This window comes from Oncorhynchus keta, chromosome 14 (genome assembly GCF_023373465.1).
Source record: "Oncorhynchus keta strain PuntledgeMale-10-30-2019 chromosome 14, Oket_V2, whole genome shotgun sequence".
NCBI lineage: Eukaryota > Metazoa > Chordata > Actinopteri > Salmoniformes > Salmonidae > Oncorhynchus > Oncorhynchus keta.
In genome coordinates this window covers 43537793-43555970 of record NC_068434.1, presented here as the reverse complement: position 1 = coordinate 43555970, position 18178 = coordinate 43537793, and the positions used below count along the sequence as shown (strand labels likewise).

General features: G+C 45.8%; 1 protein-coding gene across 2 annotated transcripts in view; it reads right to left on the bottom strand.

The window, feature by feature from the left end:
- The window catches only part of LOC118393484 (F-box/LRR-repeat protein 17-like), a 331937-nt gene that overhangs the window by 131151 nt on the left and 182608 nt on the right, over positions 1 to 18178 (bottom strand). The gene's annotated exons all lie outside the window — the stretch shown is intronic.

The following is an 18178-nucleotide window of genomic DNA, read 5'->3' as shown; positions in this document are numbered from 1 at the left end:
AATGAGTACATGCTGTTATAAAACATCAACTGGGAGGGGAAACCCATTATTGTCAGATACAGCCCTCTGTATACCTGCCACACCCCCAACCTCGTTTCCCTTTTAAATTGGATACACAGAGGCATACGCTTACAGACGTTACTTTGCATTGAGCAGATTAATTTCTTGGTCAACTGTTTCAACACAAAGATGTTTGCTTACCTTCACATTGCTTTCAGGAAACACCAGCATCAGACGTATTTAATAGGAAATGTTCATTTCAATGATTTCGGGTGCACATCCACTCTCTCTCGTTCTCACCCACAGACGCACAGACAAACATGTTATTTTCTCAGTCTCATCGGTTTCCGTAGGGAGACAAGTGTGTGCAAGGGCAACAAACACCCTACTACACCTCAATTCCCTCTGATCGAACTCAGTTTCCGACCTAAAATGATGCCCTTTGTGCCATCCAACTTATCAGCCCCAAATGTGTACAATCAGTGTTCCTAAATGTACATGTCTGCCAACGCTGCAAAAAAAATAAATACAAATAGAATGTCATTTATATACATTTCTGCCGAGAGGCGCGTTGAAATGGAAGTCTATGGGAACAGCTAGCAGGTCCTTGGGGAAACACTGAATGTATATTTTCCTTAAAAAGTCATTTCCCTCTGAAAATGGGTTTTTAAGTCTATTTTGTGCCACCTTTAAAATGCTAATAAACTAATTCCAGAGTGATGCAGGATAGAGGCTTTTTCAATTTCACCAGGCTTTGTTCAAATTTGTTTTACATTATGACTGCGGCAAGGATAGAGAGAGGAAAGACATAGCAGGGAAAGAGAGAGAAGGAGAGAGAGAAGAGAGAGAGAGAAGACATAGCAAGGAAAGAGAGAGAAGGAGAGAGAGAAGACAAAGCAAGGAAAGAGAGAGGAGAGTGAGAAGGAGAGAGAGAAGACATAGCAAGGAAAGAGAGAGAAGGAGAGAGAGAGAAGGAGAGAGAGAAGGAAAGAGAGAGAAGACATAGCAAGGAAAGAGAGAGGAGAGAGAGAAAAAACAAAGCAAGGAAAGAGAGAGAAGGAGAGAGAGAAGGAGGAGAGAGAAGACATAGCAAGGAAAGAGAGAGAAGGAGAGAGAGAAAAAACAAAGCAAGGAAAGAGAGAGAAGGAGAGAGAGAGAAGGAGAGAGAGAAGGAGGAGAGAGAAGACATAGCAAGGAAAGAGAGAGAAGGAGAGAGAGAAAAGACAAAGCAAGGAAAGAGAGAGAAGGAGAGAGAGAAGACATAGCAAGGAAAGAGAGAGAAGGAGAGAGAGGGGGGTGAGAGAGAGAAGAAAGATGTAGCGAGGACAGAGAGAGAGAAGGAGAGAGAGAAGGAGAGAGAGAGAGGGGGGGTGGAGGGTGGATGAGATCAAGGAAGGAGTGCTGTGGTTGGCCTGCTGTGTTTTAGTGCTCAAGTCTCTTTCTGTTTGCTTCTGCTCACACACACACACACGCACACACACACACACACACACACAAACAACGTTCAAAAGCAAAGCAGCTCCCTGTAGAGTGCAACAGATATTTATTTACTGAAGACCAGAAAACAAATAGCCTGTAAGACTCTTCATCCACACAACACACTGTTTCCCCTGCACAGTATGGTTACGCAAATCTACATCAACCCTCTATTAAGACTTTGTATATTGAACAAGAGAAAATATGAAAAAGCAATAAGGCTGCATACCGACGGTCTGTCAACGGCCTGAATAACCAATGTGCACAATGTTGTAATGTCTGATGTGGTGATGGTGCTGCGGAGTACAACAGAGTAACAGCCATACCAGACAATAATCCTGATAATAAAACACCTTAACGTGGACCTGATACACCGGACTTGTTCTGTTGATTGCATGCGTTTGAGACATATCCTGATTGGTTTTTCTTAGTGTCCAGATTGGACCAGACACAACTTTATCTAAAGGCTGCACACGCACCCACCCACCCACACACCCACCCACCCACATACCCACCCACCCACCCACCCACCCACCCACCCACAATGACCTCCTGAGTGTCGGGGCCGACGAGTGCTTCCATGCTGTGTCACCACAGGGATCCTTAATGTTAGAAGTCAGTCACAATGACCATTTGAAACCCTATTAACTAACACACAGACACGCACACACGCACACGCACACACTCTTGAGTGTGATATCAGTGGAGGGCATTGAGGCCTGTGATGTCAGAGAATAAAGTACGGTGGCGATAAAAGGAACAAAGTAATAGCCATAAAACACCAACCCTCCAGAACCCCTGGCAGGTTTAGAGCAACCCAGTCCAGCTAGACAGTGATGTACGGTCAACGAAGAGAGGAGGCTGAGAGAGAAGCCTAGACAGGCCTGAGCCAATACTAAATGTCTCCAAACAACTTGGAATAACGCAACATTATGGATATTATATAAGAGCAAAGCCTTTTATCAGAAGTGACGTGTGTGTGTGTGTGTGTGTGTGTGTGTGTGTGTGTGTGTGTGTGTGTGTGTGTGTGTGTGTGTGTGTGTGTGTGTGTGTGTGTCATATATATATGTGTGTGTCATTACAGACTATAGGCATCCATTGCCAACAGGTGAAGAAAGTATAGGACAGAAGAACAGAGTGGCTAGGCTCTAGTGGCTAGGCTGTATCTCACATGGTACTAAAAACACAATGTCAAACTCTCCTTTCAAGGCAGTTTACTACTACTATTGCAAGGCTTTGATAAGCATTTTACATCGGCCCTGTGTGTGTGTGTCCTCTACTAACGTGAATGTATTTTACATGCGTTTTACTTGATCCCTACAGTATAAATCACGTTTTCTGGTCTGTGTTCCAACCCCTCCCTCAAAGACAAGCGTTTTAAAATCATCCATGTGAAATGTGACTTATCATACTCTGTTATAGCTCAGGGCTATAACTTTCAAGACTAGGGACTTTCAGGACAAGCAACAGCAGCTAGGTCCAGATTCTCTACAAAACAGATGGTCTGACTGGACTCTACAGCACGGAATGTACTGGATGCTGCGAGGTAACCACAAATACATGGCTGTCCACTCATACTCATACGTAGTACGAGTAGGTCTGTGATGCACGCTCGCCCACAAGTACATACTTCCGCGCGCATACGTGCGCCCATGCGGTCACGAGTACCCAGGCAGACACCGTTACACTAATTCAGCTGAATGGCATTCATTCTGGTGACACCTCTCTTTAGGTGAGAAACAGGTGGTATAAGCAACCTCATCAGACACCTCCCTCCCTCCCTCTTCAGTAGATTCAGACACGTGGAGAAGAAAGAGAGGGGGGAAGAGGGAAATCACAGTCATTATAAATTCAGCTCCTGTGCTGCTTTTTGTGCTGGAATGACCTATTATTTCACACCGGGCCAAATGGCATGAATACATGAATACATGAATACATGAATACAAATAACTAGATGCACATTCCACGTCTCACACCGCGCCGCACACACCTGCACACACACACATATACACACACACACGCACCTGCACACACACACACACACACACACACACGCACCACACACACACACACACACACACACACACACACACACACACACACACACACACACACACACACACACACACACACACACACACACACACACACACACACACACACACACCCAGGACAGCAGAGATCTCTCTCTCCTCCTCTCTGCTATTTCACTTCTCTGATTTGATTGTTTTACTGCTAAGTGTGTTGCCATTTTAAATGCACTTCAGAGTTTAAATAGAGGATTCTCTCCTTCCACATCTCTCTTCCTTTCTATATAGCCACACAGAGTCGGTGATGTGTGGGTGGGTGATTAGGAGCAGGCCATTGTCCCCCCCCAATTCTATTCAATCTCTCCCTCGCTCCCTCTCCACATTAACATTGAGGTACAGGTGGGTGGGGAAGAGATGGTGGTCTTCGCTGTCTCTCTGCCTCGTGGGTTTTCCGTCAGAAAAACAGAGGGGGTGGTGGGCGAGTGAAGGGCAGGTGTAACTTATTAGTCAAAGTGCTAGCTCTCCACGCCGCCAACGTTAATGTTTGACACAGCCGACTGATAAATACAGACAATCACACCTAATCACAGAGAACAGAGAGGGAGCGGAGAGCAGGTAATGAATTAGATGGAGCCGAGGCGTACGGGAGAGAAGGCTACAGTACATTCGGAGGGTTGAAAGGAATTTGCTTCAATTCAAAGGTGTTATTTTTTATCCAGTAAGTGTGGAGAAAGTGATTATGTCCACTGGATTCCTCTGTGCCTATCTATCAATCAATCCACCTATCAATCAATCAACCTATCAATCTACTTACAGTGCCACCGGAAAGACCCCTTCTCCATATTTTGTTATGTTAGCCTTACCCTAAAAAGGATTCAATAAAATAAAAAATGTAGCAATCTAAACACAATACCCCATAATGACAAAGTGAAAACAGATTTTTGACATTTTAGCACATTAATTACAGATAAAAAAAACAGAAATACCTCATTTACATAAGTATTCAGACCCTTTGCTTTGAGACTAAAAATTGAGCTCAGGTACATCCTGTTTCCATTAATCATCCTTGAGATGTTTCAACAACTTGATTGGAGTCCACCTGTGGTAAATCCAAGTGAATGGATAATGTTTGGAAAGGCACACACCTGTCTATATAAGGTCCTACAGTTGACAGTGCATATCAGAGCAAAAACCAAGCCTTGAGGTTGAAGAAATTGTCGGTAGAGCTTGGAGACAGGATTGTGTCAAGGCACAGATCTGGGGAAGGGTACCAAAACATTTCTGCAGCATTTAAGGTCCCCAAGAACACAGTGGCCTCTATCATTCTTAAATGGAAGAAGTTTGGAACCTCCTAGAGCTGGCCGCATGGCCAAACTGAGCAATCGAGGGAGAAGGGCCTTGGTCAGGGAGGTGACCAAGAACCTGATGGTCACTCTGACAGAGCTCCAGAGTTCCTCTGTGGAGATGGGAAAACCTTCCAGAAGGAAAACCATCTTCGCAGCACTCCACCAAATCAGGCCAGACGGAAGCCACACCTCAGTAAAAAGGCACTTGACAGCCCCGCTTGGAGTTTGCCAAAAACCTCTCAGACCATGAGAAACAAGATTTTCTGGTCTGATGAAACCAAGATTGAACTCTTTGGCCTGAATGCCAAGCGTCACGTCTGGAGGACACCTGGCACCATCCCCATGGTGAAGCATGGTGGTGGCAGCATCATGCTGTGGAGATGTTTTTCAGCGGCAGGGACTGGGAGACTAGTCAGGCAAAGATGAACGGAGCAAAGAACAGAGAGATCCTTGATAAAAATCTCAGGACCTCAGACTGTTGCCGAAGATTCACCTTCCAACAGGACAACGACCCTAAGCACACAGCCAAGACAACCCAGGAGTGGCTTCAGGACAAGTCTCTGAATGTTCTTGACTTGAACCTGATCGAACATCTCTGGAGATACTTGAAAATAGCTGTGCAGCAATGCTCCCCATACAACCTGACAGAGCTTGAGAGGATCTGCAGAGAAGAATGGGAGTTGAAACTACCCAAATACAGGTGTGCCGAACTTGTAGTATCATACACAAGAAGACTCAAGGCTTGTAATCGCTGCCAAAGGTGCTTCAACATACAACTGAGTAAAGGGTCTGAATACAAACTACCTACCTACCCATCAACTTACATACCTACCAACCTACCTAAGAGGACCACACAAGACCAAAGTGGTGTATTAAGGGAAGCAGAGTGCTAGAAACTCTCTTCCAATAAATCATCATTAGGACATCTATATAGATTTATTTGTCAAGCAAATGAGGTGGTTCTACACAAACTAAAGTGCTATAGTGCAGGTACAGTTGAAGTCGGAAGTTTACATACACCTTGAGCCAAATACATTTAAAATCAGTTTTTCACAATTCCTGACATTTAGTCCTAGTAAATATTCCCTGTCTTAGGTCAGTTAGGATCACCACTTTATTTTAAGAATGTGAAATGTCAGAATAATAGCAGAGAGAATTACTTAATTCAGATTTGATTTCTTTCATCACATTCCCAGTGGGTCACAAGTTACAAACACTCAATTAGTATTTGGTAGCATTGCCTTAAAATTGTTTAACTTGGGTCAAATGTTTCAGGTAGCCTTCCACAAGCTTCCCACAATAAGTTGGGTGAATTTTAGCCCATTCCTCCTGACAGAGCTGGTGTAACTGAGTCAGGTTTGTAGGCCTCCATGCTCGCACACACTTTTTCAGTTCTGCCCACAAATGTTTTATGTGATTGAGGTCAGGGCTTTGTGATGGCCACTCCAATACCTTGACTTTGTTGTCCTTAAGCCATTTTGCCACAACTTTAGAAGTATGCTTGGGGTCATTGTCTATTTGGAAGACCCATTTGCAACCAAGCTTTAACTTCCTGACTGATGCCTTGAGATGTTGCTTCAATATATCCACATAAATTTCCTGCCTCATGATGCCATCTATTTTGTGAAGTGCACCAGTCCCTCCTGTAGCAAGACTAACCCACAACATGATGCTGCCCCCCCCGTGCTTCACGGTTGAGCTTGCAAGTCTCCCCCTTTTTCCTCCAAACATAATGATGGTCATTATGGCCAAACAGTTCTATTTCTGTTTCATCTGACCAGAGGACATTTATCCAAGAAGTACGATCTTTGTCCCCATGTGCATTTGCAAACCGTAGTCTGGCTTTTTTATGGCGGTTTTGGAGCAGTGGCTTCTTCCTTGCTTTGAGGCCTTTCAGGTTATGTCGATATAGGACTAGTTTTACTGTGGATATAGATACTACTATAGATACTGCTATAGATATAGATACTGAAATATACCTTCTAACCAGTAGGGGTGCGACAGTAAAATCACTGGGGAATCCCCCCCCCCCAAAAAAGCCATATTGATAATTGTGTTGTTGTCTCTGTAACCTGTTAGTTCATATGCCTTTCGACTGTGATATATAGGCCTAAACGCCGAGACAATAAGAAGGCATAGTGGCAGAATAAATTCAACCACACCTTTGTTTCATCACAAAATGAGAGCAATCTCTGTCCAGTGCGCGTAACAAACAGTCACATGACCTACAGCACGGTCAAGGAAGTGAAATGTTTCAGACATTTTCGGACCACTAAACTCCTATTGGATTTAGAACCACTTTGCAAGTCACAAAGAAAACCGGAGCTTCCTCCACTATTCCAGCACCATTACGACATTTCAACGTTCAAATCACCTATGCTTAGTCTAATACAGTGACAACTAAAAGATATCAAAAACTAGACAATCAACACAAGGTAAATATGACGTGGATGCCCATGGCTCTGATTTCTGTGTGTGTGTGTGTGTGTGTGTGTGTGTGTGTGTGTGTGTGTGTGTGTGTGTGTGTGTGTGTGTGTGTGTGTGTGTGTGTGTGTGTGTGTGTGTGTGTGTGTGTGTGTGTGTGTGTGTGTGTGTGTGTGTGTGTGTGTGCGTGCGTGCGTGCGTGCGTGCGTGCGTGCGTGCGTGCGTGCGTGCGTGCGTGCGTGCGTGTGTGTGTGTGTCATTCGTGCAATTAGTAAAAACATGTTGACTCACCCTACTTCTCGAGATACGCCAATGCCATCCTCCTCTATTTCATGTTGACGAAACGGTCCATGACTCTGTCATATAGTACACGTTTTTAGTCTGTTGTTGTTGTCCTAGGCTACCTGGCTAAAATGCTTGCTCGCTAGCTTAACTTCCTTTCATGGGAAACGTTAGCTAGTTAACATTAGCCTACTACATCTAGCTACATATTGAACTTCCATCCTCTTAGACCAGGGGCACAACAATGTATGAATTAATGGTTGGATCAAACTCGCTTCCCTTAAACTTTTTTTTTGGTGTGCCAGGACCATTCACAGTCGAGCTTATTCAGTTTTGCTCAACGATGATTGGCTATTATTTTACACTTACATTTTAAAATGTTAATTATCAAAGGATACCAAATGCTCACTGGCATCAAATAGATGGCCAACACATACAGAGACAGAGGGATGCTGTTTCGCTCACTTGGATGCTTTCTCCTGTCAGATACAGTACATTCAGCCTCTTGCAAATGTAAGATAAATTATGAAAACACAGATAGACAAAATATATTTTAATTTTTTTTTTTAAATCTTGGTCAATTTTTGGGGGGGAAACCCTGGCTTCCCGTGGAAGCCATGAAAACACACCACTGATCTAGATACTCCAAATCTGGGTGGTTGGTCGTTTAGCCTGACAAATGTAAAATATGTACACTGAGAGTGCAAAACATTAAGGACACCTGGCTCATTCCATGACAGACTGAGCAAGAGAGTCCAGGTGAAAGTTACAGTATTTTTAAGCCTTGAGACAATTGAGACATGGATTGTGTATGTGAGGCATTCAAAGGGTGAATGGGCATGACAAAATATTTAAGTGCCTTTGAACAGGATATGGTAGTCGGTGCCAAGCACACAGGTTTGTGTCAAGAACTACAAGACGGCAGGGTTTTTCACGCTCAATAGTTTCCCGTGTGTATTAAGAACGGTCCATCACCCAAAGGACATCCAGCCAACTTGACAACTGTGGGAAGCATTGGAGTCAAAATGGGCCAGCATCCCTGGGAATGCTTTCGACACCTGCTAGAGTCCATGCCCCGATGAATTGAGGCTGTTCTGAGGGCAAAAGGGGAGGGTGCAACTCAATATTAGGAAGGTGTCCTTAATGTTTGGTACAGTCCGTGCCTATTTTATACATTTGTTCATTTGACTGATAATCATAAGAAACGAGATTCCGTCCTCATTTTCAACTTCCTCATCCCTCAAAACGGAAGTGCTGTACCATTGTCATGTACCATTGTCACAGCTGGCCAGGTGTGATGACTTGAGTGAGAGGCTGCCCACAGCCTATTGTGGATGAATGAAACGTGTACTTCAGAGAAATTATTACAACATTTAAAAAAAAAAAAAAACTACAATCAAAATATAGTTTCATATACACTTGTAAACGGTACAGAGTACAACGTGGTAACCACCCAGCTGTGGAGTAGTGAGAATGTCCATTAACCTGCATCTGAGAGGAACTGGACACTGTATCCGGAGACTTCCAGCCATTGCACTAAGCTAAAGACATGCTCCCGTCAATTATCTCCAAACCCGCACGCAGAGACAACCACGGTGTCCCCTGAGTTCCATCTGACTCTGGGTATGTCGAAAAACAACCGTGAATCTCGAAATGTCGCAGTATCACTTCCGAGAACGGCAGAGCAGATCAACGCAGTCCTCGTAAGGGATCTGACGCTGTCGAACCGACGCCGCTACATTTCAAAACCAAGCAAGCCTCCCTCTACTCTACGCTGCCTGGGTATCCACGTGTATGAAATGTCAGTCACGTTCTCTGAAATAGGGTCACGCAATTATTCATCGGGGACGACAAATGCTCATAACCTCCCTTTAGACTGAAACAATAGCCGTAGAACAGAGGGGAGTCCTGACCTAATCACAGCACCACACTCTCTCTCTCTCTCTCTCTCTCGCTCTCTCTGAGGTACATGACCTTTTCCTCCTCTTTCGCTCCCTCCCTTCCTCCAGGCCGGCGCTGAGCGGACGCAGAGTTGTTCCAGCGTGCCACGGATGTCGTGTGGGAAATGGGGAGCGTTGTTACGCGTCAAATCAATGTAAAAGGTCAAAGTGACGTGCGGTGGTGGCAGACACGGCGACCTGCCGCGAAACACGACAGACAGACAGTAGCCAGACGCAATCGGAGGGGAGCTTTTCTCAACAACAGGAACTGCGTGTGCTGTGTTCAGCTGATGTTGAGGAGTGTTGTCTGACGGAGGGGGTGTGTATGTGTGGGGTTGAAACCAAACTCGGTCGTTTAGTCAATAAACCCCTCGGGAGGTATTTTAAAAAAACACACACACACACACACACACACACACACACACACACACACACACACACACACACACACACACACACACACACACACACACACACACACACACACACACACACACACACACGCACACAGAGGACAGACAGATGGAAGCCGAGGTGAAACAACAACCCAGACTGCTGACCCAGATATATTAAAAGGGGGAGAGTAGTGCAGTGTAAAAGGTTGAGGATGGTGTCTGGTGTTGTGAAGCAGACCGTGTAAACCTGAAGCCAGTCGGAGATCACAGACAGACAAGGACAGAGCTGAATCAAAAGAAAGAGAGGAAGAGGTTGGTCAGGGTCCTCAACCCCATCATAAACCAATCACACACACACACACACACACACACACACACTGTGGCGTTGTTCCCTACCACTCTCTGTTTGCTTACAAATACAAACCAACAGCATGCCCAGATGCCTGGAATGTGGGGTGGGGAAGAGAAGGGAGTGTGTGTGTGTAGGATGTGTGTGCCGTGCATACGTGCGACTGTGTGTGTGTGTATGTCCCATCTCCTCTCCCTCCATTCGTCTTCTTCCTGAAAAAGTTCTCAACCTGAGTTACAACTCCCTCCCTTGGGAACAGTGATGGCGTATGGAAATATGCTCATCTACGCACACACACACACGTGTGGCGGTATGGAAATGTGTTTCATCTCAACGCAAAGGAGTTCCATCAGGATCATATAGAGTAGACCGGGGAACGGAGGAAAAGAGGGGGTGGGGGGGTAATGATTATCATTTACATGTGACAGTCAATACATAATGCATAGTTCTAATGAAATGGAAAAGTGAGACAATAGGACCTTTGGAGGAGGAAGCAGGCAGACACATGTGGTAACAGCATTAACATACAGAGAGGGTCAATGTGCTTTCTCCACCCCCGCCCCCACACCTTCTTTCTCCCTCCTTCCCCCACACCTTCTTTCTCCACCCCCGCCCCCCACACCTTCTTTCTCCATCCATCCCTCCTTCCCCCACACCTTCTTTCTCCACCCCCGCCCCCCACACCTTCTTTCTCCACCCATCCCTCCCTCCCCCCACACCTTTCTTTCTCCATCCATCCCTCCCTCCCCCCACACCTTCTTTCTCCATCCCTCCCTCACCCCACACCTTCTTTCTCCATCCATCCCTCCCTCCCCCCACACCTTCTTTCTCCATCCATCCCTCCCTCCCCCCACACCTTCTTTCTCCACCCCATCCCTCGCTCCACACGTTGTATGTGTCAGCTCCCCTCCTGCGGGCGGACTATGTGCGGAGTTTCATCCACAGGAGGAAGGGAGAACGGGCTGGGGTGTTGAAAGAACATGTGTTGTCAATGGGAGCCAATGGTGTGTGTGTGTGTGTGTTTGTGTTTGTGTCTGTGTGTTTGTGTGTGTGTGTGTGTGTGTGTGTGTGTGTGTGTGTGTGTGTGTGTGTGTGTGTGTGTGTGTGTGTGTGTGTGTGTGTGTGTGTGTGTGTGTGTGTGTGTGTTTGTGTTTGTGTCTGTGTGTTTGTGTCTGTGCCCATGGGGCGTGTGTGTGTGCGTAGGGAATGAGCTTAATCTAAAAAGAGAGTATTTCAAAGTGGATAAAACTTTGAGAGAGAGACCGAGAGAGGACAAAGAGACATAGGAGACTGAGTGGAGGGGGGGCAGTGAGAGAGAGAGAGGCCCAGCAGGTTACTAAGACCCTGCCATTCTGCGCCAGATTATGTTGGAAGGAGATGTGTAGCCTTTCTCTGTGTGTATCAGAAGTCAGGCCAGAATCAACACTTTACTGAAGAGGAGAGAGACGTTTACACTAACCTAGTAGAGTACTGCAGAGAGTACTGCAGAGAGTACTGCAGAGATGAGGTCAACAACACCAGGTCGACAACGTCAATCTACCCACTACTACTCTGGCTGGCCTACTTTGTGTCTCTACCTCTAAGGTCAGGTGTGCTGAGAAGAAAAACAGACCGACAGCGAGCCTCTCTACTCTGCCCTCCAGCAGATAAGGCTCGGTCGGTTCAGTTGTGGCACTCGATGGCCGCAAAAGAAGAAGATAATTGCAAGTGTTAGAAAGCAGCGTTCGAATCCACAGAAGAGTTCGGGATGAGACGATAAGGTCAGCGCGAACATTTGGACACAGAGTGCAGTGAACTCCGTTGCCCGAGGATAATATATCCCTCAACCAGCAGACCGAGAGGACGCAGAGAAATGAGATGAAACGGAGTCGTTTCATGGAGTCAGGATAGGATAAAGAGCCACTAGTGTAATGGCTGGCCTTCCTCATGGCCTTCCTGTGTTAGTTCTTCAAGGTTGAAAGGCCTCGAGACTGAAGCTCAAACCGCTGCATTTCAAAAGCCACCTCACTCAGTAATTCAGACAGACAGTCGATGTAATGTATCGATTTAAGCTCCTTCAGAGAGAAGCCCATTGGCTATCTCGCAGGCCTCTCTCATACATGAATGGCTGAGCTCGCCCCTGCTTCAGCCAGGGAAGAATCTGATTAGGTGGCTCCGTCTGAATTCTGACCATTCATCTCATCTCCACATCAGAAACGTTGCATCTCCAAGGCTTCCGGACTATGGAATATTGGGAGATTCGGAGGTCAGAAAAGAGTTTTTGAACTCCTGGAGCTCTATGTGGAGAGGGAGGAGGGTGGAGCAAGAACTGGAACAGTGGAGAGAATAATAATACAAATCAAATTGATCATAAAAGCATGTGAGATTTACTGGTTTAATTTCATTCGGAGCCATTCCTCAAACTTAAATTGGACAGCTGGGAAAGAGAGATGGGAGAACACACAAACACATACACAAACCCCTAAAACACACACAACCCTCACTGGTGATACAATTTGAACAAGTTTTAATCATCTATTATTTAGGAAGCCCATCCCTTACCAGCCCCCATCCCTTACCAGCCCCCATGCAAGAACACCAGGGAAGAGACAGTCAGATTGACCAAACAGGCCAAGAGGCAGAGAGATGGTGAGGAGGAGGAGGAACAACAGAATCAGCCTGGTTCAAGTGCATGTGTACTAAGGGAATGTACTGAGTAGAGATTTCAAGTTTTCATAACAATCGGTAATAGCCATTTTTGGACGCCGATTATGGCCGATTACATTGCACTCCACGAGGAGCCTGCGTGGCAGGACGACCACCTGTTACGCGAATGCAGCAAGGAGCCATGGTAAGTTGCTAGCTAGCATTAAACTTATCTTATAAAAAACAATCAATCTTAACATAACCACTAGTTAACTACACATGGTTGATGGTATTACTAGTTTAATGAGCTTGTCCTGCGTTGCAAATAATCAATGTGGTGCCTGTTCATTTATCATCGAATCACAGCCTATTTCGCCAAACGGGTGATGATTTAACAAGCGCATTTGCGAAAAAAGCACTGTCGTTGCACCAATGTGTACCTAACCATAAACATCAATGCCTTTTTTTTAAATCAATACACAAGTATATTTTTCTTAACCTGCATATTTAGTTAAAAGAAATTCATGTTAGCAGGTAATATTAACTAGGGAAATTGTGTCACTTCTCTTGCGTTCTGTGCAAGCAGAGTCAGGGTATATGCAGCAGTTTGGGCCGCCTGGCTCGTTGCGAACTGTGTGAAGACCATTTCTTCCTAACAAAGACCATAATTACTATGCCAGAATTGTACATAATTATGACATAACATTGAAGGCTGTGCAATGTAACAGCAATATTTAGACTTATGGATGCCACCCGTTAGATAAAATACGGAACGGTTCCGTATTTCACTGAAAGAATAAACGTTTTGTTTTCGAAATCATAGGTCATTAATATGGTCGAATCCGGAAACTAAGGCTCGTAATTCCTGTGTGTTTATTATATTATAATTAAGTCTATGATTTGATATTTGATAGAGCAGTCCGACTGAGCGGTAGTAGGCAGCAGCAGGATCATAAGCACTCATTCAAACAGCACTTTCCTGCGTTTCACAGCAGCTGTTAGCAATGCTTGAAGCACTGAGCTGTTTAGGACTTCAAGCCTATCAACTCCCGAGATTAGGCTGGCAACACTATAGTGCCTATAAGAACATCCAATAGTCAAAGGTCTATGAAATACAAATGGTATAAGAGAGGAATAGTCTACAACCTAAAACGTCTTACCTGGGAATATTGAAGACTCGTGTTAAAAGGAACCACCAGCTTTCATATGTTCTCATGTTCTGAGCAAGGAACTTAAACGTTAGCTTTCTTACATGGCACATATTGCACTTTTACTTTCTTCTCCAACACTTTGTTTATGCATTATTTAAACCAAATTGAACGTGTTTCATTATTAATTTAGATAGATCTAATAGATCTTTACGTATGTATAATCGGTGTCGGTGTTGAAAAATCCTAATCGGTCGACCTCTAACACGGAGTGTGTGTGTTCTGGCTCTACATACTGAAATATGACAACGCCAGACATAAACTGTCCCAAGTTGGGTAGGACAGCTTTACATTTGGAATGACTGCAAATACAGACAAGGCAAACAGATAGTCGTGCAGGATGTATACAAAACTATATACAGGGAGAGAGAGGGAGATAAAGGCAGAGAGAGAGAGCAATATCATATTATGCGATTTTGCTTAAACATACATTATTATGTCAGCATAGTGAGCTAATCAGCAACTCAAGTCAACCTACACCCTCTCCACCCCATCTCTCTCTTTATTCCTGCCTCTCATCGCTGCCTTTCCTCCCCTCCTCCACAGGAATATTCCTCTGTTCATCCTAAAGCTACAGGGATGACACACACACAGAGAGAGAGAGAGAGAGAGAGAGGTGAAGGTGACAGTTCCACTTCCTATAGCCACAGGTGGCAACTTATTAGCACAGTCATCTAACCAGCCTGCAATGACACCTCACCCAGCTCTCTACACAATCCACCGCACGCACGCACGCACGCACGCACACACACACACACACACACACACACACACACACACACACACACACACACACACACACACACTCCTCACCCTGTTCTGGGTCTACAGTATCTGTCTAAGGCTGAGAAGTGCTACTGTCTCTTCTGGCAGTGCCAGGGCTGGTGTATGTCACACCTGGACGTACAGCTGCTCAGCAAAGCAACCGGCGACAATATACTGCTGCTAATGAGTACAGAGTGAAGTCACACACATGACTGGTCTCATCTACTTTAAGAGACAGGATGTGACACTTGCAACACAGTGAACTGCTTCCTGTCGTGTCAGGAAGCCCAAGAGGATGGCGGAGGAAGAGTTGGGCTGAGAAGAGCGCAAAGAGTGAGAGAGCAAGAGAGAAGAGAGAGAGAAGAGAGAGATCAAGAAAGAGCAAGAGAGAGAGCAAGAGAGAAGAGAGAGCAAGAGAGAGAGAAGAGAGAGAGGAGAGAAGAGAGAGAGCAAGAGGGCAAGAGAGAGAGAAACGAGAGCAAGAGAGGAGAGAGAAGAGAGAAAGAGAGAGAAACGAGAGAGAGAGAATAGAGAGAGCAAGAGGGCAAGAGAGAGAGAAGAGTGAGGAGAGAGAGCAAGAGAGGATGAGAGAGAGGAGAGAGGAGAGCAATCAAGAGGAAGAGAGAGAGCAAAAGAAGAGAGCAAGAGAAGAGAGAGAAGAGAGGAGAGAGAGAGCAAGAGAGAGAGATAGACAAGAGAGAGCGAGCAGAGCGTGAGAGAGAAGAGAGAGAGCAAGAGAGAGAAAAGAGCGAGAAAAGAGCGAGAGAGCGCAAGAGAGAGAAAAAAGAGCGAGAGAGCAAGAGAGAGAGAGAGAGAAAAGAGCAAGAGAGAGATCCTCCTTCTCTTTGATGTGTATTTACTCTCACATCACATTCCAACCATAACAAAGTGAGTCCTCAGCACACGAAGGCATTGGTTTACTCTTCCATTCATCCTCAAAAAGACACTATTTCAAAACGCGGTGAGGAGAAGTTAAACGAAGGCCTGTAAAACTCAATAACCCTTCAGTCTGCATGGGGAAACGGTGCTGTCCGCACGCTGGTCCCTGTGTGTGTGCGGCCTGTCGGCTGGACCTTGTGAGGTCAGTATGACATGGTTTCTCACGCTGGTGAGAGAGGCTAATAAAACGGTCAATGATAGGCTGATGTCACTAGCCAGTCACAGACATGTATGACGGGGGAGCTTTATGTATGGGACAGCCTCGTTTGGGGCAGTGGATGTCTCCATTTACACACACACACACACACACACACACACACACACACACACACACACACACACACACACACACACACACACACACACACACACACACACACACACACACACACACACACACACACACACACACACACACACACACACACACACACACACACCTGGACCACACGAAGCTAGACCAGTGGACGTTTTAGAAGCAGACATCAGTAGAGAGGGTGAAACTCTACTCTCTGTAATAACAGCTCAGTTAAAACATTACAGCCTCTCATAAAATATCATAACCTTACTTTTAATGGCAGAGATCTGTTTCCTTTGGCCCCGCCAGGAGAGCACGGAGACAACTAAAACAGGCAGTCTGTGTGTGTGTGTGTGTGTGTGTGTGTGTGTGTGTGTGTGTGTGTGTGCACGCGCTTCGGTCTGGCTTGACATGGTTATCTAATGATGGGGCCAGCGCAAGACAGCAAGCCGAGCAACAATCTCTCTTTTGCTCCCTCTGGTTCCACAGTCGGAAAGTTGACCATTGGAACAGACACAGACTGGGCCAACCAGAGAGAACAGAGCATTACCACTGCAGGACTATGAAAAGCTTTAACCATAATAGAAAGAAACTAAAGATGTGTACCGGGTATATAAGTGAAGTGTCCCCCCCCTCATGTTCAGGTTGTGTTGTTTGATGTAGCTGTGCCTCAACATTGAGCTGGTTAGACAGACCAGAGGTGCTGAAACTGCTGTATGTTCAGAGGCAGTAGGTCTATAAATAGTGCACATCTCTCCATGAGACGTGAGGAGAGGAGTGTAGTGGGAAAAACAGCTCCTGGTACAAACTGATGCCAACAACAAAGGGATAGGGAGGAAGAAAATGCACACACCAATTTTATTATCGACTCAGTGGAGCTTAGAGATCGCTCGCGCACACACACACACACAACTGAGAGATCAAATAAACTACTAAGATACAGTATGTTCTCTTCCTCCGCTTTCCATTACAACTAAAAACCTGACGTGTGACAGTATACACACACACACACACACACACACACACACACACAGAACTGAGAGATCAAATAAACTGCTAAGATACAGTATGTTCTCTTCCTCCGCTTTCCATTTCAACTAAAAACCTGACGTGTGACAGTACACACACACACACACACACACACACACACACACACACACACACACACACACACACACACACACACACACACACACACACACACACACACACACACACACCCCGTTGAGGGTAGAAGAGGCTATTTGAGATGATGGGGATGAGACAGACAGTTTTGGTGAACCAAAACATGACCTGTAAAATGTAGCAGTGTGTACACATAATATCGACAGTCATTTATTCACAAACTGTCTGTCTGTCAGTGGATGGTGTTGTGTGCCAGTGGAACAGAAGGTTGATACTGTTCCACAAGGCTCTGCTCCTTTAAATCATTACCCACACACCCTCACAGGGAGGCCTGTACTGACACTGCTAATCTGGGGCCGCCCGCCCGCCCGCCCGCCCGCCCGCCCCCCCACCCCACCCCACCTACATACACAAAGGAAGAACGACAGAAAGACGCTCACCTCCTCCCCTCTTTTCGGTCTGTCCCTCCCTCCCTCCCTCCCCTAGGAACTGGCTGACAGACGAGGCTAGGGGTTATTTTTTTTTATTTTTTATCCCTTCTTTCCGTGTTTGATGTTCCTCTCTATGCACTCTGAACAAATCCCCTTTTTCCTAAACCTAATCGCATTACCACCTGTGGCCCAATGCACCCTGGGTAACGGGGACAGGTCTGGTGCCAACATGCCACTCCACCATGCCCGCTGTGCCTGTCTGGTACAGGCTGGCACCACCAACACACACACACAGGGAGAAAGAGTATGGAACAGTCTGGCATGAAGACACACACACACACACACACACACACACACACACACACACACACACACACACACACACACACACACACACACACACACACACACACACACACACACACACACACACACACACCCCCAATGGCCTGGTGTGTCTGGCACGGTGGTGGTTTGGCAGGAGTGTGAATGCCAGTTTGGTCTCAGTCCAAAGCTGGGTAGTGGGTACTAGTATGATACGGAGT